Below are 11,026 nucleotides of genomic sequence, written 5' to 3'. Positions count from 1 at the left end.
GAAAAGCCTCCGTCTTACCTTCCACATGATTAAAATCCCATCGTCCACAAACAAAGTGAGAAAAAAAAAAAAAAAAAAAAGATATGAAGACAAGGTGAGGGGGAGAGAGTGGCACCTATCTCTCTCTCTCTCTCTCTCTTTCTCTCTCTCTCTTCTTGGTGGGACGCAGGCGGAGGAGGATGTGGACACTATCGCTTCGTCATCACCTCTCATGACGTTTCCTCCCTCGGTAAGCCTTTCCATCCTGAGAGAGAGAGAGAGAGAGAGAGAGAGAGAGAGAGAGAGAGAGAGACGAGTGCCCCGCCCACCTCCTCCTCCCCTCCCTCCCTCTTTCCACCGTAGCCCCTCCCCCGTTCCCCCCCCCTCTGTTATTCAAATGTGCCAGTTGGGGGGGGGGGGCTGCACGCGCCCTGAAGCTTGGCCAATCGCTGCAGCGCAGGTGGGCGGGGCCTAATCCGGTAGCAGACACACAGACAAGACGCTCCCGTTGATTAAAGCGTTCGTCATCGTCGCGTGCAAAACCCCGCGTGTGCGTGTGCAAAACTTCAAAGGCTTTGAAATTCATTCATGTCTTTTAATCCGCTTCGTGATGGATTTGAACTGGAGACGTGGAGTTTTTTTTTAAAAATAAAAATATAAAGATATATTCTGGTTTTGATTCCAACTCCATAAGTAAAAACGTTGCATGGTTAATGATGGGATGTATACCCTTTCTATAGACGATTAATAAAGTTAATTTGAAGATATGTGTTAGTATTGGCAAAGTGCAACATTTCTGCTTTTTACTTTTTCATATAAAAAAAATATTTCTTTCTCAGATTTGGCTCACAAAGTCACATTGTAAAGCAATAAATCAGGTAAAATTCTTCGTAAATTAATTGCATGTGGTGGTATTCTTTTTTTTTTTTTTACACTCTAAAAAGTCTTTTGGTGATATTGCGCAATCAAACCACACAAAACTCTTGTCATCCCTACATGTTATTAGTAACTGTATTCGCTGATGACGTCACATTTTAAAGCAATAAATCAGGTAAAATTATTTCTGATTCTGCAGTAAATTAGTTGCATGTGGTGGTATTCTTTTTTTTTTTTTTTTTTTTTTACACTCTAAAAAGTCTTTTGGTGATATTGCGCAATCATACCCCACAATAATCTTGTCATCCCCACATTTTATTAGTCACTGTATGCTGATGACGTCACTGCAATTCCTTCCATTCCTACATATTCTATAGCACTTTATGGAACTCGGGGTCGTGGGGATGCCGGATCAAATCCCTGGACGGCTCATCTTGACCGATTATAGCGCTACAATTCCATTTCTACATTCATACATCTATACAGAATTGAGCCAAGTTTGAGTCCAAAGTGTTAAAACGAACTGACAATGCAAAAGTCAGTTTATTTACATCGACTGCCGTCATTTCTACAAAAAGACACATTTCTTTTGTGTTTCCGATCAGTTTATAGAGAACATGAATAATATATATTAGCATTAGCAAAGTGCAACATTTCTGCTTTTTACTTTTTCATATATTTGACTTTCCTAAAAAAATATTTCTTTCTCAGATTTGGCTCACAAAGTCACATTTTAAAGCAATAAATCAGGTAAAATTCTCTCTGATTCTGCAGTAAATTAATTGCATGTGGTGGTATTCTTTTTATTTATTTTTTTTTACACTCTAAAAAGTCTTTTGGTGATATTGCGCAATCAAACCCCACAATAATCTTGTCATCCCCACATTTTATTAGTAACTGTATGCTGATGACGTCACTGCAATTCCTTCCATTCCTACATATTCTATAGCACTTTATGGAACTCGGGGTCATGGGGATGCTGGATCAAATCCCTGGACGGCTCATCTTGACTGATTATAGCGCTACAATTCCATTTCTACATTCATACATCTATAGAGAGTTGAGCCAAGTTTGAGTCCAAAGGGTTAAAAGGAACTGACAATGCAAAAGTCAGTTTATTTACATCGACTGCCGTCATTTCTGCAAAAACACAAGTTTCTTTTTCGTTTCCTATCAGTTTAGAGAGACCCACATGGAAAGAACCTATATGAGGATAAATGCACATATATGAAACCTATATGCTGCATATATGCACATATATGACAATATATATTCTGTATATATGCTGCATCTATGCATATATATGCCACATATAGGCAAAATTGAGGTGCATATATGTGAATATACAGGCCATATAGGTCTCCTGTACTGCTTCTTTATTTCCACATATATATATATATATATATATATATATAGCCCATCCCACATGGAAAGAACCTATATAAACATATATGTTTTAATATAGGTTTTGAATATATGTGACATATATAAAATTGGCCGTTTTCCTATATTTTATGCACATATATGGACATATATGTACCTATATGCACATATAGGTACATATATGTGCATAAAATATAGGGCATATATGTACCTATATGCACATATATGTACCTATATGCGCATATAGGTACATATATGTGCATAAAATATAGGACATATATACACACATATGTACATATATGTACATTTATGTGCGTATATGTGCATATATGTGCATATATGTGCATAAAATATAGGAAAACGGCCAATTTTATATATGTCACATATATCCAAAACCTATATCAAAACTTATATTAAAACATATATGTTTCTATAGGTTCTTTCCATGTGGGGAACATGAATATGACGGGGTACAGACGCTCCCTTGCATATTCCCTTCTTTCATCCGTCCCTACATCAGCATCCGTGACACGTCCTCAGCAGAAACTCGCCCTCTGTAATTTTCTAATGTCTCCCTGATGTCTCGCCCTCCCTCCTCCCTCCCACCTTGAAACCTCAGCTGTTTTGGCTGCTCCTCATAAAAAACAACCCGCCCTCCCTCTTTCTTTTTCCTTTCTTTTATACGCCGGCCCACAAGGAAAGCCGATTAAATGAATGTGGACGACGCGAGCGAGATCCGCAGTTCGGCACAAGATAACGGCGAAACAGAAGTTCGAACCATTTGAAAGGAAATCTCTCAATCTGGCTGCCGATCCGATCGGGTGTCGGGTGTCAGACGTTTCCTCCCGACATTCCCGGAAAGTTCCATATCTGCTGCATCATGTCTGTTGGTTGGGTTCCAAACACATTTCTTGGATTGTTGAGTTTGAGAGTGGCCTTCTTGGACTGATCTCACTTCAGATGTTTCGAATAAACTCGTTTGTTTGGGCAAATTCAACTCCGAAGAGCCTTTTTTTTCCCCATCGGTCCTCCAGAACATTCCCTTAGATTTCTATTAGATTAAATGCTTGAAGGGATCTTTTAAGGTCAATTGCGATGGTTTTTACCTTTACCAACCACATTACTCCAATCCCGACATCGTGGTCGGTTATTTTTGGGCTCTTTGCGTTTGTGGCGTTTGGACAGGGGTCATCCGAGGTGAGGCTCCCGCTAAAGAATGCTCTTCAGGGGGAGGACAAGCAAGGAGTTTCCATCTCGGCGAAGAACACAAGCCGCCGCTTTCTAAACACTCCGTCCCAGACGGTCCAGTGGGAACAGGAAGTGCTCCGTCGTCACTGGAGGGAAACGGACACTCGTGGTTTAAAGTGCGGAGAAACCTGGAGTTCAGGCACGACGCTCATGTCGTAAGCCGTTTCAATACCCCGACATCCGCTACCTGTTGACGTAGGCCCTTTCAAAGCTGGCCTCTTGAATCTTTTGATAGCACCTAACCATGAACGCTTCAAAAAGCGTGCGTTTTGATTTCTACAAGCTTTAGGCTGACAGACAACGGAACTTCTCCAAAAAAACTACACACCTTGGCATGGGCTTTCAAATCATGGCTATTCAGTCTCCTTTTGAAGTGCCAAATGAAAAGGAGTAGTTTTCAAAGGATGATCATGAAAAGTCGGAAGGTTAAAGTTTCCATGGAAAGATCCAGGCAGGGATGCTTGTGGCTCCGAAACAGGAAGTGGTCAGACTTCCTGTGCGACCGAGACGAAGGACACAGATTTCTCTTATAATCTGAAAGGTGGATTAAAAAAACTGTCGAGTCATTGCAGGGGCGGGTCTTTGTATTTCTTCCGCTGGATTTTAATCCAACAGCTCTCTTTTGGATTAAAGTGCACAGGCACAAGGACTGTCCGTTCATTCACTCGACAACTAAAACCAAAGCTTTGTCAAGTGTCCTCTGAGTTTTCACCTTGAGCTATGTGTTCCCATCTTTGCCTGTGCCGGTGTTCTGATCATCCAATCACATTGAGCAAATAGCAGCACTGCAGAAGAAATGAATTCCAGGCTCATATTAGCCTTAAATGCCAGGCAAAGTGGAAAAGAAAGCAAAAAAACGTATATGGAAACTGCTTGGAAGTTGAAAGGACTGCTCTTTAACACATCCACAAAGGCGTCAGATTGGTTTAATTCAAGTTTTCATCCCAGTCAAGGGCTCAGGCTACGATATATAAAAAGAAATGTAATGCAGAAATCAGCATCTGCTTTACATTTGCCGCTTCTTTTTTTGAGGGGGTGGAATCGCACCGTCGGCCCTACGCTTGCCCTTCCCATGACAACGCTTCTTAATTTAAACCCGGAGTTTAAGGAGGGCTCTCTTTAAACGAGGAAGAATGAGTGGAATGCGGCAGAGCCCGTCTCCTCGCAGGGATAGAGGACAACGGGGGTATGGCCGAGAGCCGTGGGTAGTCCCGCTTGTATGGGATTTTCAGGCTTTACATGACAGACGTGTGCCAATAAATGCCAGACGTGAAATGTTTTTGAGGTAATATGAGTTAAATGGGCACCTAAATTCACAGAGAGGCATCTTTTATGACCGCGATGAAAGCTTAAAGCCTCCCTCCCTTTACCGCTGATTACTATCCACAGCCGTTATTTATACTACATGACTCGGGAGACTCGGAAGAAGCGATGGAGACGTTCCGTGTTGCTACTCTTAGTTTGTGTTGCGAGGCACATCGCACCTCGGCCTTCAGAAATTCACAAACCTTGTGACCTTTTTTCTTGCAGTGTCCTTTGGAGCCATTTCTGAAAATACCAAACACATTTCCCCTCAGGTTGACCCCTGGCCTTTCCGAGCTGGAGTTCATATGCAGTCAAAGGAAAGGACTGGTTTCAATCAGCGGGGGAGGGGGGGGGGCGGCGGGGGCGGGCGGGGGGGGGGGGTACAGATGGTACCAGCCAAGCAACATGGAAAGAACCTATATGAGGATATATGCACATATATGAAACCTATATGCAGCATATATGCACATATATGACAATATATATGCTGCATATATGCCCATATATGCTGCATATATGCACATATATGACAATATATATGCTGCATATATGCCCATATATGCTGCATATATCCACATATATGACAATATATATGCTGCATATATGCCCATATATGCTGCATATATGCCCATATATGACAATATATATGCTGCATATATGCACATATATGCTGCATATATGCCCATATATGACAATATATATGCTGCATATATGCACATAAATTCTGCATATATGCACATATATGACAATATATGCTGCATATATGCACATATATGACCATATATATGCACATAAATGCTGCATATATGCACATATATGCTGCATATATGCACATATATGACAATACATGGGCTGCATATATGCACATAAATGCTGCATATATGCACATATATGCTGCATATATGCACATATATGACAATACATGGGCTGCATATATGCACATAAATGCTGCATATATGCACATATATGACAATATATGCTGCATATATGCACATATATGACCATATATATGCTGCATATATATGTACATATATGTGCATAAAATATAGGAAAACGGCCAATTTTATATATGCCACATATATCCAAAACCTATATCAAAACCTATATTAAAACATATATGTTTATATAGGTTCTTTCCATGTGGGAAGCAACAGAGCTGGAGCCATTGCCGCCTAACAGCCACTCTTAAGGGTCTAAAGGGATATAAAGGAGAAAAAGAGGTTGCTGTTTTCGGTGTTTGAGAGTATTTGGGGGGGTGGGGGGTGGGGGGTGGGGGGCTCAGATCAAGAGATAATGGGAGGCAAAGGGGGTGGGGGAATGCAGGAAAAAAAGGTACGTAGCAAACGATGTATTTGAAGGACTATAGAGCTGTGGCCGAGTTCCTGCAACATAATAGACAAGGTACTCTCATCCCACAATAATAAATACGTGTTTTCCATAATGACCATAAATCATCCAGAAGACTGAGGGGGGGGGGGGGGGGGGGGGCGTTAGCTCTGTGTAGAACCTCTGCCTTTTGCCGGTGTGGGCTCCGATGCGGCCTAACTCGAATAAAGCCGCCGTGAAAGACAGACAGTTTTGACGAAACGATACCCTTTGAAGCCAAGAATAGCTCGGTGAGCCAGCGCTGATCCATTATCGCCGACGTTCACACATTGAAGTCACGCATTTGCCGAGGCTCGCACACACGCCGGCTTTGTCTGTGTGCACTCACTTCCTGTCGCCTGAGAAAAAAAACCATCAGTGATTCCGAGGTCAGACGATCAATGGAAGGTTTGATTTGTTTGCCATTCGTGTGTCCTCGTTAGCTAGCGTGAGTCAAGTGAGGTCCGTGTTCCCAATAATAACCATGGAGCCAACCACCATCCCACTGAGGGGTCATGGAAAAACAGGATCCAGGAGAAAGAAACACAACGTGGTGGCATTCAGATCTAGATTTCAAGCACAACCGAACAAGGAATTCCAGTGGACGCTATGCGTGTACACAAAGATGTGGATCTCCTTCGCTGGATATGACACATTCACCATAAGCGATGCCTCAAGGACGTCCTCTGTCCACCGGAGTCAATCGACTTGGCAGCAGCATCCCGGGCTCATGTAAATATGCCCAAAGAGACAAACACAACTCCGGATTAGCATACATGCACGCACACAAGACACGCGCGGCGGAAAGTGTCAGGCAGCATCATCATTAGCCGTCGGCCTGGCCCAGCGCGTCCTCAAACTGTCACCGGAACAAGGAGCCGCATCCTCGCCGTCAACCTGAAGCAACACCAGCTGGGACACCATGACAACGTGGCGTAATCTCTCGCTCTGCCACCACCCAGAAACAAAACAGACCTGCAGTCATGACATCACGCAGGGAAGACACGCACAAGTTAAACAAGCGGCAGTACAAACAAAGACGTTGGCGTACCGTGGGGGAAAAAAAACGATCTTGTGGTTTCCAGTAAAGGTATATTTTGGTTATCTTTCTCCATTATTTCAGTAATTAGGGCCTGGGCACGAAGAATTTCATCAACCTCAAATATCACACATTTGACGAGACTCTGTCCCGGACGACGTACAGTCTATATCACTGTCCCACTAATAGCGAGGACCGATTCAAGGCTGCTTGCAGCTTCAATTATTATGGGATGACTGATCTCATGAATTTCTGTCTGAGTGAGATTATATTTGCATATTTAGGTTAGAAAAAAAAACAAGTTTGATGTGAACGAGATTATCCAGATGCCATTTATAGTCATTCCAAACAGATGAGGTATTCTAGTTTACTAGAAGGTTTGCATTTCCAGAAGAATATGTAAGCATGACTGCTGAACCTGAATGAAGCTGAACTGTAGTAAGGGATCTCCTTGCTTTGATCTCCTTTGATCCCGGTATATCCATGACACTCGACGCTGATCTTCTTGAGCCACTTTTTTGTTTTGTTTTTTTGCAATGTATTTGTAAACAAAGACATAAAAGGCACACAGCATGACAGTCATCTCGTGGGTTTTGATATTTGAATGTTTCAAACAGGTGAAAGATTGTAGGGGATATAGCAAAGTGTTAAAGAATAATAATAATGATGATGATGATGATGACGATAAAGATTTGGAGGACTAGTGTGACTGCTTTCAGCATTCATACAATTAGTCAATACGTAAGATGAGCTGTACAAGTGTGATTGGCATTGTATGCACTAAAACCGTATTTGCAAATGCGAGCACTTCTCAAGCTCACTCAAGGTTCCGAGTGCGAAAGCCCTCTAACAAGGTCAGCAAAGCTGTAACAAATGTGTAACCATACTCTGTCATGCACTGACGCATTCAAAAATGGGACTCAGCCACCCCGGCACTTTTTTTCAAGAATCAGAAGACTCTTTTGTAGCATCAGTACCGGTTCCAGTTTATTATTTGCGATGTGACCCTCAATGTGTCTGGCAGGACGAAAGCACACTGATTGTGTGTAACAGGTCACTTGATGAGCATGAACTGTCTCGCTCTCTGTTAGCTAATGCGCTATTTCAGGCACCGCAACATCATCTATTAAAATCCTCACACATGCAATCCGTTGCCTTGTACTGAGTGGTGTAAGGGTGCGGCGAGGCATGATGAACGGTCCTCGTCCTTTCAGCCCGGACTAAAAAGCAAAATCCAATTTGAGTTTTTGTGGCAGGAAGGACGATTACGTCATCTGCCTATTTTCCCGTGAAGCACATTCGATAAAAAAGCTTTGTGGAAATCTAGATTTCTCATTAGCTACTCAATTAGCGCCTGCTCATACCGCGCCACAATGCTGTGTTTGTCTTTAGCGCTTTGTCATCCCTTCCTGGAGGTCGGTTTGCCTCACCCTGCCAGGCCATAACAAGCTCCACTCACCAACTGTTGTTGGCCGACCATCAAGTGTCGCACGGAAACGCTGAAGGGCTTTAACTTTGGCCGCAGCGCAAGCTAGCTCAAGGAGGCCACATGCGACAGCATATTAGATGTTAAAAATGAGACGTCTTGACATTTAATGACACACATTAGGTCTTTTTGACGTGATGAAGATCCAGAAGTCTCATTTAATACCCAGTCATGTGATTGACATTTTGCTGCTCAACCACTTGGCGTGGCATTTCTGCCAAGTCATATTCTGACTCATTTTTGACGTCTTTGCCTTGAAAACCAAAGTTTTCTCAATGACACTTTTGTACACAAGTTTAACTGGCATTTGCAAATAAACTTTGGCAAATATTTGGTTTGTTTTTTTACTGTAAAACGCAACAGTAATTACAAAGTGCATGCTTGATAGCTGCTTCAAATGTTGTTTGAATGACTTAATTGGTCCATAGTCACTAATGAACAATGGCAGAGGCATGTTTGGCACACAGGCCAGCAGATTTCAGACATATAAACGGTATTTCATTGGCCGGTCAATGTGGCAGCAGCAATAAAAGCATGAGCGAAGGAGAAGGAAGAGTACAACGTCCGGAATGTCCCTCCTAACTCCTTCTCTATCGACTTTCACTGAATCCCGGAAGTGTTTTGTGTAACTGCCATGATAAGAACTGTCCGAATTCTCAATAAGCAAAGAAAAGGAGGCTTGTAGCTTCCTTTAGAGCCTCCTGTAGCATAGGATAGCACTGATGCTTCCTTTAGAGCCTCCTTTAGCATAGGATAGCACTGATGCTTCCTTTAGAGCCTCCTGTAGCATAGGATAGCACTGATGCTTCCTTTAGTGCCTCCTTTAGCTTAGGATAGCACTGATGCTTCCTTTAGTGCCTCCTTTAGCATAGGATAGCACTGATGCTTCCCTTAGTGCCTCCTTTAGCATAGGAACCACTGATGCTTCCTTTAGTGCCTCCTTTAGCATAGGATAGCAATGATGCTTCCTTTAGACCCTCCTTTAGCATAGGATAGCACTGATGCTGCCTTTAGACCCTCCTTTAGCATAGGATAGCACTGATGCTGCCTTTAGTGCCTCCTTTAGCATAGGATAGCACTGATGCTTCCTTTAGAGCCTCCTTTAGCTTAGGATAGCACTGATGCTTCCTTTAGTGCCTCCTTTAGCATAGGATAGCACTGATGCTTCTTTTAGAGCCTCCTGTAGCATAGGATAGCACTGAGGCTTCCTTTAGAGCCTCCTGTAGCATAGGATAGCACTGATGCTTCCTTTAGAGCCTCCTGTAGCATAGGATAGCACTGATGCTGCCTTTAGAGCCTCCTGTAGCATAGGATAGCACTGATGCTGCCTTTAGTGCCTCCTTTAGCATAGGATAGCACTGATGCTTCCTTTAGAGCCTCCTTTAGCTTAGGATAGCACTGATGCTTCCTTTAGTGCCTCCTTTAGCTTAGGATAGCACTGATGCTTCCTTTAGTGCCTCCTTTAGCATAGGATAGCACTGATGCTGCCTTTAGTGCCTCCTTTAGCATAGGATAGCACTGATGCTTCTTTTAGAGCCTCCTGTAGCATAGGATAGCACTGATGCTTCCTTTAGAGCCTCCTGTAGCATAGGATAGCACTGATGCTTCCTTTAGAGCCTCCTTTAGCATAGGATAGCACTGATGCTGCCTTTAGAGCCTCCTGTAGCATAGGATAGCACTGATGCTTCCTTTAGAGCCTCCTGTAGCATAGGATAGCACTGATGCTTCCTTTAGAGCCTCCTGTAGCATAGGATAGCACTGATGCTTCCTTTAGAGCCTCCTGTAGTATAGGATAGCACTGATGCTTCCTTTAGAGCCTCCTTTAGCATAGGATAGCACTGATGCTGCCTTTAGTGCCTCCTTTAGCATAGGATAGCACTGATGCTTCCTTTAGAGCCTCCTTTAGCATAGGATAGCACTGATGCTTCCTTTAGTGCCTCCTTTAGCATAGGATAGCACTGATGCTTCCTTTAGAGCCTCCTGTAGCATAGGATAGCACTGATGCTTCCTTTAGAGCCTCCTGTAGCATAGGATAGCACTGATGCTTCCTTTAGAGCCTCCTTTAGCATAGGATAGCACTGATGCTGCCTTTAGTGCCTCCTTTAGCATAGGATAGCACTGATGCTTCCTTTAGAGCCTCCTGTAGCATAGGATAGCACTGATGCTTCCTTTAGAGCCTCCTGTAGCATAGGATAGCACTGATGCTTCCTTTAGAGCCTCCTTTAGCATAGGATAGCACTGATGCTTCCTTTAGTGCCTCCTTTAGCAAAGGATAGCACTGATGCTTCCCTTAGTGCCTCCTTTAGCATAGGAACCACTGATGCTTCCTTTAGTGCCTCCTTTAG

General features: G+C 43.0%; 1 protein-coding gene across 1 annotated transcript in view; it reads right to left on the bottom strand.

The window, feature by feature from the left end:
- Nucleotides 1-152, bottom strand: part of LOC308147455 (E3 ubiquitin-protein ligase Midline-1-like) — a 56,034-nt gene extending 55,882 nt beyond the window's left edge. The window contains exon 1 of the mRNA XM_080519591.1: nt 19-152. The gene's annotated coding sequence lies outside the window, so the exon portion shown is untranslated. The remainder of the gene's footprint in view (nt 1-18) is intronic.
- Between the last annotated feature and the right edge of the window lie 10,874 nt (nt 153-11,026).

Source organism: Blennius ocellaris (assembly GCF_963422515.1).
Source record: "Blennius ocellaris genome assembly, chromosome: 24".
Lineage (NCBI taxonomy): Eukaryota > Metazoa > Chordata > Actinopteri > Blenniiformes > Blenniidae > Blennius > Blennius ocellaris.
The sequence above is the reverse complement of the archived record's forward strand: the minus strand, read 5'-3'. Positions and strand labels throughout refer to the sequence as shown.